The sequence below is a fragment of the Mus musculus genome, chromosome X, assembly GCF_000001635.26.
Source record: "Mus musculus strain C57BL/6J chromosome X, GRCm38.p6 C57BL/6J".
Taxonomy (NCBI): domain Eukaryota; kingdom Metazoa; phylum Chordata; class Mammalia; order Rodentia; family Muridae; genus Mus; species Mus musculus.
Window position 1 is genome coordinate 75,461,568 of NC_000086.7, and position 15,126 is coordinate 75,476,693.

Below are 15,126 nucleotides of genomic sequence, written 5' to 3' on the forward strand. Positions count from 1 at the left end.
AGAAATAAAGAAAGAAATTAAAGACTTCTTAGAATGAAAATGAAGGCACAACATAGCCAAACTTATGGGACACGATGAAAGCAGTGCTACAAGGAAAACTCAAAGCTCTGAGTGCCGCCAAAAAGAAACTAGAGAGAGCATACACTAGCAGCCTGACAGCACACCTAAAAGCTCTAGAACTAAAGGAAGAAAATTCACCCAAGAGAAGTAGACAGCAGGAAATAATCAAACTCAGGGCTAAAATCAACCAAGTAGAAACAAAAAGAACTATACAAAAAAAAAAAATCAACAAAACCAGGAGCTGGTTTTTTGAGAAAGTCTTTCCCTTCCTTCCTTCCTTCCTTCCTTCCTTCCTTCCTTCCTTCCTTCCTTCCTTCCTTTCTTTCTCTCTTTCTCTCTTTCTTTCTCCCTTTCTTTCTTTCTTTCTTTCTTTCTTTCTTTCATTCATTCTTTCTTTCTCCAATATGTGTGACAGGAGTCAAACTGAAAAAGGAAACTTCAGTTGAGAAAATGTCTCCATGAGGTTGTCTAGTAGGTAAAAGATCATTGAATATTTTCTTGACTGATGATTGACTATTGCAAGTGCCATCCCTGAACAATTGGAATAAGAAATCAGTAACAAGATAATAATTCTATTCCTTTATGTCCTCTTCTTCAGTGCCTGCCTCCACGTTTGTGTTTGATTTCCTGTCCTGACTACCATTCATAGTGTGCTGTAAGATATAAGATCAAATAAACTCTTTTCTCTCCAAAAAATATAGAAATATAATAATATGTTTTTGTTTTAACCCAAGGTGTTGGACATGGAGCTGCTTCAGATTGTCCACAGCAGGTGACTTATGATTTGCCTCATGTTCTAGTAGAGAAATGGTTTTGCCAGTAACAGATAGTTTCTGTAATTGTGTGATGTTTGGAGCTCTGGGAATTTTTCAGAGGGTATATAAATGCTAGGACCCTGAGAGGCAGGATGGGATGTTGGTGATTCCTGATGGGTTTTGGTTATTAGTGGTATTGGTTTATGAGTAGTCATGTACAAAGAAGAAATTAGATATCCTGACGTGGAAGGGCAAACTTGCATCGAAGTACTTGAAGCTGCCAATCAGCAGGATGATGATGTTGCTCCCTTTCCAAACCCTGATTTATTCAGAAATTTCTTTCCATTCCTCTCTATTGTTTTTGCTCTCTTATATAGTAGTAGGGGGTTGAAAAGATAGAAGAAAAAAAAGTGGAGAAGGGTGAAAGAAAGAACCCAGGAAGTAGCCAAAGAGCTATATTCCATTGTGTAAATGTACCATATTTTCTTTACCCAATCTTTATTCAAGGGACAGCAATGTTGTTTCCCGTTTCTGGCTATTATGAATAAAGATGTTATAAACATAGTTTAACCAAAAAAAAAGTGTAATTAAAACGACAAGATTTGAAATAAAAAATATCTTTCTATCTTCAGGAAATGAAAAAAAGATCAATTTAAACTCAATGTGAGAAGAGGAAAGGTTATTATAAGGCTTAGGGTGATAACAAATGACATAGAAGACAATACAGAAAATCAATTGAAAACAAAAAAATTAATGTTCATTCTTTTTAAACATCCACAATTCATAAGTCTTAAGCCATTCTGAGGATTTAAAAAAATGGTGATTCAAATCATAATATTAAGAATGAAATGGTAGACAAAACTGTCAAGCTTGTAAAAAATAAAAAGGATAATTATAGTGAACTATGAATCACTGTATTCTACAATATTAGATAATATATGAAATAAATAAATCTGAAGAAAAGCCCAAAACAAGGCTGCTATGAACATAGTGGAGCATGTGTTCTATTACCAGTTGGAACATCTTCTGGGTATATGCCCAGGAGAGGTATTGCGGGATCCTCCAGTAGTACTATGTCCAATTTTCTGAGGAACCACCAGACTAATTTCCAGAGTGGTTGTACCAGCTTGCAATCCCACCAACAATGGAGGAGTGTTCCTCTTTCTCCACATCCTCGCCAGCATCTGCTGTCACCTGAATTTTTTATCTTAGCCATTCTGACTGGTGTGAGGTGGAATCTCAGGGTTTTTTGATTTCCATTTCCCTGATGATTAAGGATGTTGAACATTTTTTCAGGTGCTTCTCAGCCATTTGGTATTCCTTAGTTGAGAATTCTTTGTTTAGTTCTGTATCCCATTTTTTAATGGGGTTATTTGATTTTCTGGAGTCCACCTTCTTGAGTTCTTTATATATATTGGATATTAGTCCTCTATCTGATTTAGGATTGGTAAAGATCCTTTCCCAGTCTGTTGGTGGCCTTTTTGTCTTATTGACAGTGTCTTGCAGTAAAGAAGCTTTGCAATTTTATGAGGTCCCATTTGTCAATTATTGATCTTACAGCACAAGCCATTGCTGTTCTATTCAGGAATTTTTCCCCTGTGCCCATATCTTCGAGGCTTTTTCCCACTTTCTCCTCTATAAGTTTCAGTGTCTCTGGTTTTATGTGGAGTTCCTTGATCCACTTAGATTTGACCTTAGTACTAGGAGATAAGAATGGATCAATTTGCATTCTTCTACAAGATAACCACCAGTTGTTCCAACACCATTTGTTGAAAATGCTGTTTTTTTTTCCACTGGATGGTTTTAGCACCCTTGTCAAAGATCAAGTGACCATAGGTGTGTGGGTACATTTCTGGGTCTTCAATTCTATTCCATTGTTCTACCTGTCTGTCGCTATACGAGTAGCATGCAGTTTTTATCATAATTGCTTTGTAGTACAGCTTTAGGTCAGGCATGCCAGAAGCTGGAAAGAACCCAGATGTCCCTCAACAGAGGAATGGATACAGAAAATGTGGTACATTTCACAATGGAGTACTATTCGGCTATTAGAAACAATGAATTTATGAAATTCCTAGGCAAATGGATGGATCTGGAGGGTATCATCCTGAGTGAGGTAACCCAATCACAAAAGAACTCACATGATATGTACTCACTGATAAGTGGATATTAGCTCAGAAACTTAGAATACCCAAGATACAATTTGCAAAACACATGAAACTCAAGAAGAATGAAGACCAAAGTGTGGACACTTTGCCCCTTCTTAGAATTGGGAACAAAACACCCATGGAAGGAGTTACAGAAACAAAGTTTGGAGTTGAGACTAAAGGATGGATCACCCAGAGACTGCCGCACCCAGGGATCTATCCCATAATCAGCCACCAAATGCAGACACTATTGCATAAGCCGGCAAGATTTTGCTGAAAGGACCCTGATATAGGTGTCTCTTGTGAGGCTATGCCAGTGCCTGGCAAACACAGAAGTGGATGCTATTGGATGGAACACAGGGTCCCCAATGGAGGAGCTAGAGAAAGTACCCAAGGAGCTGAAGGGGTCTGCAACCCTATAGGTGGAACAACAATACGAACTAACCAGTAACCCCAGAGCTCTTGTCTCTAGCTGTATATGTAGCAGAAAATGGCCTAGTCAGCCATCATTGGGAAGAGAGGTCCCTTTGTCTTACAAACTTTATAGCCCCCAGTACAGGGGAATACCAGGACTAAGAAGTGGGAGTGGGTGGGTAGGGGAGCGGGGAGGGGGTAGGGTATAGGGGACTTCCTGAATAGCATTTGAAATGTAAATGAAGAAAATACCTAATTAAAAATAGGGAAAAAAGAAAAAAAAGAAAGAAAAGCACAAAACACTGAAACATGACCAAGAAGAAATGAAAAATCTAAATAAAACCTGCAAGAAATACAAAGATCAAATTGGCTATTTAAAAATTTCCTGCCCAACATAGAAAGCCCAAGACTACACAGTTTCACTGGTAAATATTTGAGATATTTGTATCAATACCAATTCATCACAAACTCTTCCAAATCAGGAATATAAACAATCCCCAAAACTACCCAACTAATCAATACTACTCAGATGCCAAAGCCAAAGAGATCACAAGACAGCCAAATGCCAATATTCTTCATGAATAAAGGTGTAAGAGTTAACTGTACCCAGTTTACACAATAGAATACTATTCAGCTATTAAAAACAAAGACATCATGAATTTTTCAGGCAAGTGCTTAGAACTTGAGAATATCATCCTGAGTGAGGCATGCACTTATAAGTGCATATAGTTATAAAACACAGGATACCCATGCTACACTCCACAGATCCAAAGAAGCTAAACAAGAAGGAAGGCTCAACTGAGGATGCTTGAATATCACTTAGAAGTGGGGAATAAAATATTCATAGGAGGCAGATGGAGGGAGGGAACTGGATAGGAAAGGGAATGGGGGCTCAGGATCAGGTATGGGGAGAGAGAGGGGAGATGGCCAGATTGTCATGAGAATGAATGGAAATCTGCAGCTGGTGGGGGTGATGTAGGTGAGGGTGATGTAGGTGGGGGGCATCTTGAGACATGGAATAGGAGAGGCTACCAAGAATCAATGGGGGTGACTTTAGCTGTGACTCACAGCAGTGGGGGATATGGAACCTGAAGAAGCCACCTTCTGTAGCCAGGCAGGAACCCAAGTGGAGCCATGGGGACACCAACTCACTCACAAAACTTTTGACTCAAAATTTATCCTGTTTACAAGAAATGCTAGGACAGGGATGGAGAAGAGACTGAGCAAATGGCCAACCAATGATTGTCCCAAATTGAGACCCATCCCTTGGGCAAGCACCAATCCCTAACACTATTAATGATACTCTGTTATGCTTGCAGACAGGAGCAAAATGTTCTCTCAGAGGCAGCTGACTCAGATAGATACAGACCCCATAGCCAAGCAGTGGATGGAGCTTGGGGACTCTTATGGAAGAGTTGGGAGAAGGATTGCAGCCCCAAAAGGGATGGAAACTCCACAGGAAGACCAACAGAGTCAACTAACCTGGATCCTTGGGGCTCCCAGAGTCTGAACCACTAACCAAAGGACATACATGGGCTGAACTTGGGCCTCCACACACATATGTAGCAGATGAGCATCTTGGTCTTCATTGGGTACTGAACAACTGGAGTAGGTGCTATTCCTAAAGCACCTGTTGCCTGTACATGGGACACATTCCACTAACTTGGCTTTCTTGTCTGGCCTCAGTGTGAGAAGCTCCTAGCCCTGCTGGAACTTAATATGCCAGGGTTGGGAGATACCTAGGGATAGCCCCCACTCTCTCAGAGGACAGGGGGAAGGGGGATGGGGGAGGGGGAAGGGGGAAAGGGAGCAAATGTGGGAGGGGGTACAGGGAGGAGGGACAGTGATTGAGATGTAAAGTTAACCAATTAATCACTTAATTAATTAATAATTGTACCTCATGACCAACGTGGAATTTTCCTAAGCATATGAAACTGGTTCAAAAAATGAGAGAGAGAGAGAGAGAGAGTATGAGAGAGAGAGAGAATACAGACCCAGGTGTGGTGGTTCACATCTAAAATCCCAGTATCCAGGATACTGAAGCAGGAATTACTAGTTTCAGTCCAGACTGGGCTACAGAGTAAAATTGTCAAGAAGAAGAAGATGACAAGCATGACGATGAGGAGGGAAAAGAATAACAAAATTACAGGATCAATTTAAGAGATGCAAGATAAGTTGCTGTATAGCAATTTCCTCTAAGATGAAATCTTTTTTTTAATTAGGTATTTATTTCAGTTACATTTCCAATGCTATCCCAAAAGTCCCCCACACGCTCCCCCACCCTCCCACTCCCACTTCTTGGCCCTGGCGTTCCCCTGTACTGAGGCATATAAAGTTTGCAAGACCTATGGGCCTCTCTTTCCAATGATGGCCGACTAGGCCATCTTCAGATACATATGCAGCTAGAGACACGAACTCTGGAGAGTACTGGTTAGTTCATATTGTTGTTCCACCTATAGGGTTGCAGATCCCTTTAGCTCCTTGGTTACTTTCTCTAGCTCCTCCATTGGGGGCCCTGTGATCCATCCAATAGCTGACTGTGAGCATCCACTTCTGTGTTTGCTTGGCCCCAGCATAGTCTCACAAGAGGAAGGAGTTACAGAGACAAAGTTTGGAGCTGAGACGAAAGGATGGACCATCTAGAGACTGCCATATCCGGGGATCCATCCCATAATCAGCTTCCAAACGCTGACACCATTGCATACACTAGCAAGATTTTGCTGAAAGGACCCAGATGAAACCTTTTAACTTGGAGGGAAGTTTAAGACACAGGATGTTGTTCTAAGGTGAGGTGAGGCATTCCATCCTACAAGAAAAGATATTACATGTGAAGTAAATAACTCAATATTTCCAGGAAGTCCCTAAAACTGATTAGATTCACCAGGTCCCTCTGTCCCCAAGCATATGTAAGCAGTAAGGACTGATGAGAATCACTCTCATACAAATTGATGTGTCTAAAAGATGTTCTCCAACCTGTTGAGCTGGCTTCAAGTTGTGCAGTGAGTTCTAGGTTTCCAACTTTCATGAATCTCCATTCATTCTGGTGCATTTGGTGATGCAGCTGCCTTTGAGTCATTGGTTATCTGAGATGAGTAGATATTTATTCCTGTCTCTCCAGGTATAATGTCATGTGATATAAGTGCTTTTGACTAAAACCAACATATTTTTATAAAGAAATCACTAGATATACTAAAAAACAGAAGGAAGTTCATCAACCAGAGAAAGGTCATATATGAAGAACCCACAATTAACAACATACTCAGTGGTTAAATATTTGAATGTTTTCTGAATAAAAACAGTATTAAGACAAAGCTGTCTTGTTCCTGCTACTTCTATCAACATTGTATTGCAGATTCTAGCTGTGGTAATTGGGGAAAAGAAAGAGAAATAAGAGCTCCTCCAAATTGAAAAAGTTGCAAAGCCATCTTCTTTTATTTATTATTTATGGCTTGATACATAGGCTAGGCAAGCCTGAAACGCTATTTGTAGCCCAGGTCTCAAACCCATCATCCTCCTGCCTTTGCCTCTTGAATTCTTGGATTATAGCTGTGGCCCAGCATACCTGGTAAAAATCATGTCTATTTATTTGTATATGACATGCACACAAACTATTATAGCGAATAAATGAGCTCTTTAAAGTTTCACAGGCTAGAAACATGGCTCAATGAGTAAAGGTGCCTGTCCCCAACCCAGCCTGATGTCCCATGTTAAATTCCAGAAACAAACGTAGTAGAAAAAGAAAAATGGCTCCCAAAAATTGTCTTCTTAGCTCCACATAGATTATATTGAACTCTTATGCCTTCACACACACACACACACACACACACACACACACACACACACACACACACACTACATATAATATAAAATAAAGTTGCAGGATACAAAACAAAAATGAGAAGTATGTCTATTTACTAGTAATGATTTATTTGGAAAACAAAACTATTTCCATTTATGGTAAAATAAAAGATTACTTAAGCATCACTTTAGCTGTAAAACATTAAGATATAAATGACATATATAATAAGACTCCTATGAATTATCTTTTGAGCTCCACAGGCACACCATGGTATATGTTTGTGTACATAATAAATAAATGTAAAAATTTAGGTGTATTATAGACTTACATATATGCTCTAAGACTGTAAAACTCCTGCAAAAATAGGAATATGTATACATAACATTAAATTAGGCAAAGTGTCTTTAGATATAACACTAAAAGTATAACAAGGAAAAATGGATAAATTGGACATTTTTAAATAAATAACTATTATTTTAATAGTCACTATTAAGAAAGTGAAAAACAGCTGCTGTATGGTGGTGGAACATGCCTTTAATCCCAATACTTGGGAGGCAGAGGTTTCTGAGTTCGAGGACAGTTTGGTCTACAGAGTGATTTCCAGGACATCAAGGGCTACACAGAGAAACTATGTCTCGAAGCACCTCTCTAAATAAGATAGATATAGATAGATTATATATAGAGAGAGATAGATAGATAGATAGATAGATAGATAGATAGATAGATAGATAGATAGATAGATAAGGCTGTTGAATTTAAGAATATAAATAGATTCCTTTTTTGAGTAAAATTGATTTGACCTTTAATATGATGGAAAGAACAACTTTTATTTCATATTTGGCCTTAAAAGTAGTTAATTAAATATTTCTAAGTGATATTGTAATGTGATTTTGAAAATGATTTAGTTAATATTCATAATACTTATTAAAACTATTCATTTTATCTTATAAAAAAGTAAAAAAAATCAAAAAGGGAAATGAAAATGATAAATCCCAGGAGCCATGAATCCACATTATATAGGTATCTTATAACTTGTGAATAAAGAGATAAAATCAGCTCATAGTCTGGGAGTTAAGGTAGCTTAATGCTAAGCATTGTCTACTATGTGAAAGGCCCTGGATTTTATCCCCAGTACCACAAAAATATAAATAAATTAAACTTAAAATAAGCTAAAGTAGGCAAAAAGGCTTAAAGTATAGTCCAACAAATACTTTCAATAATCAGTAAATCAAAAACAAAACAGACCAAATGCCCATTACCAGAGGAATAGACAAATTTTATGATGTATGCATGAAATGAAATATTAAATTAAATACTAAAATTATTAAATAATATTAAATTTTTAAATGAAGTGCTACCTTCTCTGGCATAAATGATCTTTGAATACACTTTTCTCAGTGAAAACACCAGTCACAAAAGGCCATATATTTTATAATTCCATATCTACGAACTGTCCAAACCAGTACTTTTTGCTTTTAGAAAGCAAAATTAACATTTGGCATCAAAATCAAAACTTGTAGGTATAGGAAGAAGCAGAAAAATGTGATTGTACATAAAACAAAAATTAAATTCATTAAAACATACAAAATATCAGATTTTATATAATTATCAAATGAACATTTAATTTTTTTAGATTTTATTTATTTTTATTTTATGTGTGTGTGTACCTGAATGTATTTCTGTGCACCATGTGCCTGCTATGTCTAGTGAGGCCAGAAGTTCATATTGGATCCCCTGGCACTAGTTACAGTTGAGAGCTACTACAGCTTGGAATTGAACACAGATCCTCTGGAAGAGTAACCAGTGTTTTGAATAGCTGAGCCATCTCTTCTGCTCCACAACATTTTAAAGTAATTATTATAATTATTGTGAATACCTCCAAAGGTTTAATGGAAAAATATAATTACAATGAAAAAAGTAATGAAAGATTTAAAAAAGAAAAATATATTAGAAATGCAGCATAGTTGGGATGGGACTAACTGCCAATTTGAGTCTGCAGATGAAAAATTGTTAGGAACAGCTAAATAGTTTCTGCTTATTTTATTATTAATTCTCTACCTCTATTGAGATGTTAGCTACAAGTCCAGAGCCTGCTCTCAGAGTCCAAACAAGTATCCCATACTGCCCTCTCAAAACCAGTGGCCATTTTTCCTGGCAATTTGCCAGAATCCCTGTGCTCTGCAAGTTCAAAATCTAACTCACAATACTGGAACTCTGTCATGTGACAGAAAGAAACCATAGCTTAGTAGAGGTCACCTGTAGGGAGGGGCTGCTGATCCTTTGCCTAGGGTGCTGGTCCCCTCTGGTCTGGAAGAAAAGGGAACAGACACCTTAGCGGTCTCCATTGCACAACCATCTTTATTGTGGTAATATTCTTTCTGGGACCTGACTAGAATATGGGATCATCTATATCCAATGATGCTTTTGGGGTGACCACCAGTAAGCCCACTGAAACAGAAGCATAACATCTGGCCATTGAGTAGAAAGTTGCCACCTCTACCAGACCTTTTTCCTCCTTTCCCCATCCCCTCAACACCCCATGAGGGAAAGTTCCAGAGCACTGCTCGTACCTTCCACTAAGTAGAAAAGAACCAGTGGAGGGTTTGTTTGTTCTGTTTTGTTTTCAATTTAGGGTTTTTTTTATTTTGAGACAACTTTGTATGTAGCCCACTCTATTCTATGTAGCCAAGATTAGTCTCTGACTTGTTCCAATCCTCCTGCCTCTGCCTCTTGTATTGGGATCACAGACACATGCCAAAAGGCCTGGGGACATATCTCAGTTGGTAGAATGCTTTTCTAGCATTACAAAGCACTGGTTTTTGATTCTCAGCATCACATCCCCAGCATACACTGATATAAATCTGTCAGGGTGGAGCATACCTGTAATTCCAGCACTCAGGAGGTAGAGGCAGAGTGATCAGGAATATAAGGCCATTATTGGATACATAGTGAATTTGAGACTAGCCTGTCATACATAAGAGATCCTATCTCAAAAAAGAAAGAACGAATGAATGAAAGAAAAACTGAAAGAGAAGAAAGAGAAAAAGAAAAAAGCCCTAGCTTCCCAGAAGGGTCAAATTTTTAATTTTTGTTCATAATAACATTAACAGCAATATACATGTATGTATGTGTACATATTACTGTGGGCAAGCCAGATAATTAATTCTGGGGAAATATATACTACCCTACTCCAAATGTGTGTGTATGTTTTTTGAGAGAGACAGAGATACAGATAGAGCCAGAGAAGAGCCATAGAATGAATACCAATGCATCAAATAGTAAAATAAAAAGAGTTATATGAGGATCAACATTGTAAAAATGGCTATCTTGCCAAAAGCAATCTACAGATCCAATGCAATCCCCATCAAAATTCCAACTCAATTCTTCAACGAGTTAGAAGGAGCAATTTGCAAATTCATCTGGAATAACAAAAAACCTAGGATAGCAAAAACTCTTCTCAAGGATAAAAGAACCTCTGGTGGAATCACCATGCCTGACCTAAAGCTTTACTACAGAGCAATTGTGATAAAAACTGCATGGTACTGGTATAGAGACAGACAAGTAGACCAATGGAATAGAATTGAAGACCCAGAAATGAACCCACACACCTATAGTCACTTGATCTTCGACAAGGGAGCTAAAACCATCCAGTGGAAGAAAGACAGCATTTTCAACAATTGGTGCTGGCACAACTGGTTGTTATCATGTAGAAGATTGCGAATCGATCCATACTTATCTCCTTGTACTAAGGTCAAATCTAAGTGGATCAAGGAACTTCACTTAAAACCAGAGACACTGAAACTTATAGAGGAGAAAGTGGGGAAAAGCCTTGAAGATATGGGCACAGGGGAAAAATTCCTGAACAGAACAGCAATGGCTTGTGCTGTAAGATCGAGAATTGACAAATGGGACCTAATGAAACTCCAAAGTTTCTGCAAGGCAAAAGACACCGTCAATAAGACAAAAAGACCACCAACAGATTGGGAAAGGATCTTTACCTATCCTAAATCAGATAGGGGACTAATATCCAACATATATAAAGAACTCAAGAAGGTGGACTTCAGAAAATCAAATAACCCCATTAAAAAATGGGGCTCAGAACTGAACAAAGAATTCTCACCTGAGGAATACCGAATGGCAGAGAAGCACCTGAAAAAATGTTCAACATCCTTAATCATCAGGGAAATGCAAATCAAAACAACCCTGAGATTCCACCTCACACCAGTCAGAATGGCTAAGATCAAAAATTCAGGTGACAGCAGATGCTGGCGTGGATGTGGAGAAAGAGGAACACTCCTCCATTGTTGGTGGGATTGCAGGCTTGTACAACCACTCTGGAAATCAGTCTGGCGGTTCCTCAGAAAATTGGACATAGTACTACCGGAGGATCCAGCAATACCTCTCCTGGGCATATATCCAGAAGATGCCCCAACTGGTAAGAAGGACACATGCTCCACTATGTTCATAGCAGCCTTATTTATAATAGCCAGAAGCTGGAAAGAACCCAGATGCCCCTCAACAGAGGAATGGATACAGAAAATGTGGTACATCTACACAATGGAGTACTACTCAGCTATTAAAAAGAATGAATTTATGAAATTCCTAGCCAAATGGATGGACCTGGAGGGCATCATCCTGAGTGAGGTAACACATTCACAAAGGAACTCACACAATATGTACTCACTGATAAGTGGATATTAGCTCAAAACCTAGGATACCCAAGATATAAGATACAATTTCCTAAACACATGAAACTCAAGAAAAATGAAGACTGAAGTGTGGACACTATGCCCCTCCTTAGAAGTGGGAACAAAACACCCTTGGAAGGAGTTACAGAGACAAAGTTTGGAGCTGAGATGAAAGGATGGTCCATGTAGAGACTGCCATATCCAGGGATCCACCCCATAATCAGCATCCAAACGCTGACACCATTGCATACCCTAGCAAGATTTTATCGAAAGGACCCAGATGTAGCTGTCTCTTGTGAGACTATGCCGGGGCCTAGCAAACACAGAAGTGGATGCTCACAGTCAGCTAATGGATGGATCACAGGGCTCCCAATGGAGGAGCTAGAGAAAATACCCAAGGAGCTAAAGGGATCTGCAACCCTATAGGTGGAACAACATTATGAACTAACCAGTACCCCGGAGCTCTTGACTCTAGCTGCATATGTATCAAAAGATGGCCTAGTTGGCCATCACTGGAAAGAGAGGCCCATTGGACACGCAAAAATTATATGCCCCAGTACAGGGGAACGCCAGGGCCAAAAAGGGGGAGTGGGTGGGTAGGGGAGTGGGGGTGGGTGGGTATGGGGGACTTTTGGTATAGCATTGGAAATGTAAATGAGCTAAATACCTAATAAAAATTTAAAAAAAAGAGTTATATGAAGTAAATTGAAAATATTTTCAGTCTTTTCATTATCTTATTTTGATGCTTTTCATCATCTTTAATTTAGGTATACTACAGTATATAAACCAAACAAATATGAGTGTTGAACATCTAGCTAGTGTCCTTTTTGCCAAAGTTAGGAGCAGCAGCTGGGTGGTGATCTTCAAAGCCCTGATGCCCACACATTACCTCATGGTTTATGGAAATGAGGTGAGTACAGCACATGTGCAGTGTTTCTTTACTTCTATTACACAGAAACATAAACCAAAAATTGCAAAATGTACTTTTTTTAACTCTTTAACAACAGATTTTATTGGTCGAGGAGCAGAGTACACACATTCCAATTCTTATTACATGTACCGAAAAAGAGCCATATACTGTGTTCACGTACCCAAACTCTGAAGTCACATTGTGTTCATGTACACAAATGAAGAGCTACTTATTGTTTTTCTTTGAACTTGTTCAAGTGACCCGGCAAGTTCCCCTAAGACCTCTCATAACTACCAATGCCTGTAATCCTCAGTTCCACCAATTCACAATGTTACACCACACACAGAACAGACTCAGGACTTCCACCTTTCACAGCACATTATCACAACTGTTAGGAAAATGGACTGCCACGACCACAGACATCACAGTCCTGACGGGACAAGGACCAAGGACTGGCTTTCTTACAAAATGGTTCTACTAGAAACACGGGACCAGATAGAACTGAAAATATTCCAGACACGAATGCACGACTGAGAAGCCAAATTGCCATTTAATATGCTTTGTATTATAGGATATAAAACTAGCCCCATCTACGGAATGTTATGGTGACCCCCGAGACAGTCACAGCTTCTCCTGATTCAGTATCCTGCTATTTGCTGGTTGTACAAAAAAAAAAAAAAAAAAAAAAAAAAAAAAAAAAAACCACCCAGCAAATGATTTAACCTCTAAAAAACCATTTACACTTAAAAAAATGGGATGAGGTGGGAATCCCCTCACCTTTTAAAAATGTTTCTAGAGCTACTAAAAAACTCGCATTTACAAAATAGTTGATAAAAATATTCCTCTGGATTGTACAAGAAGGGAGGCGGGACCACTGTCAGACGTGATGGATGCTTAGTCGGACTTAGCTTCTTTCTCTTCTTCAGAGGCTGGACTCTGGTTTTCCGTCTCTCCATTTTCTGCAGGCAGCTCTGTGGTTTCCTGGTCAGCCACGTCAGCCTGTTTGCTCTTCGCTCCCCTCTTCCCTTTTATCTGCACTTTTTTGTCTGATGCTTTATCCTTTCCCGCGGCCTTTTTCCGGCTTCGCGTCCACCTTGGCAGGGGCGGGCTTGGCCGACAGCCTCGCGGAGAGGCACTTGGGCTCCGCCTTGGCCGCTCCATCCGCGCTAACCTTCCTCTTGGGCATCGTGGCGGCGAGGGGTGGGAGACGCATGCGTCGTCGGATCTGTCACCGAGGAGCCGCACTGCCAAGCCGCCGCCGCCGCCGCCACCACCATGCGAACTGCTGCGACCCGTCCTGGGGGCGGTGGGAGAACCGGATGGAACCGGATTCCAAAATGTACTTTTTAAAGGTCTTATTATTTCTTACTTCTATAAGTGGAAGGTAAAACAAGTAAATTACATTTTTTTCTTTCACTGATGATTGTAACTTTGAAATCAGTATTCTTGGAAATATACCAGTTATATACTGCTAAAATATCCACTGGATAATAACGTAACTAATAAAGTACATATTGAATATTTCAATTACTCTTCAGTGATGGGACCCCTCCCAACAAATGTATTACTGCATAAATGTTTTACTTTTTGAGTGAGACTGGATACCTGATGGTATTGTATCTTCACATGCCTACTTTTCCCCATATACATATTTTTAATTACATGGAACAGCTGAAGTATTCTATAGAATTACATTTTTTTCTATTTCAAATTCATAACCCTTTAATTTCCATAAACCTTGGATTAAAAATTAAAGTTTAGAAATATGTTGTAATTTGAAACTTATTGTACAGTAATGGTAATTACACAAGATAGTATCTATAAAGTAGCGCATACATATGTATCATAATAGCTATATCAGAATAAGAACCATACTTTAAAAAAAATTCATAACACTAAAAATGTGAGGTACTTATGGGGTTAATTTCAAATAAAGTCTATCAACCCAAGTAAATACTAGAATGACATCTTTATCCTACTACATATATAAAATCATTTCCACAAAGATAAAATATAGAGCACTAAATTTAAAACTAAAGAAAATGTAGGTGGCTGTTTTATACAGCATTTTGATAGGAAAAACATCATAAAGCTAATCATAAGAAAGTATAATTATGGCTGGAGAGATGGCTCAGTGGTTAAGAGCACTGACTGCTCTTCCAGATGTCCTGAGTTCGATTCCCAGCAACCACATGGTGACTCACAGCCATCTGTAATAAATGCCCTCTTCTGGTGTGTCTGAAGACAGCTTACAGTGTACTTATATACATAAAAAAGTATAATTATAGGAAAAAGGGCAATACAACGAGCACATTGCAAAACATTTAATATTAAATTAAATGTAATATTCCGTAAG

General features: G+C 38.8%; 1 pseudogene; it reads right to left on the reverse strand.

The window, feature by feature from the left end:
• Nucleotides 1-13,512: 13,512 nt before the first annotated feature.
• Gm8666 lies at nucleotides 13,513-14,058 on the reverse strand (annotated as a pseudogene).
• Nucleotides 14,059-15,126: the final 1,068 nt, after the last annotated feature.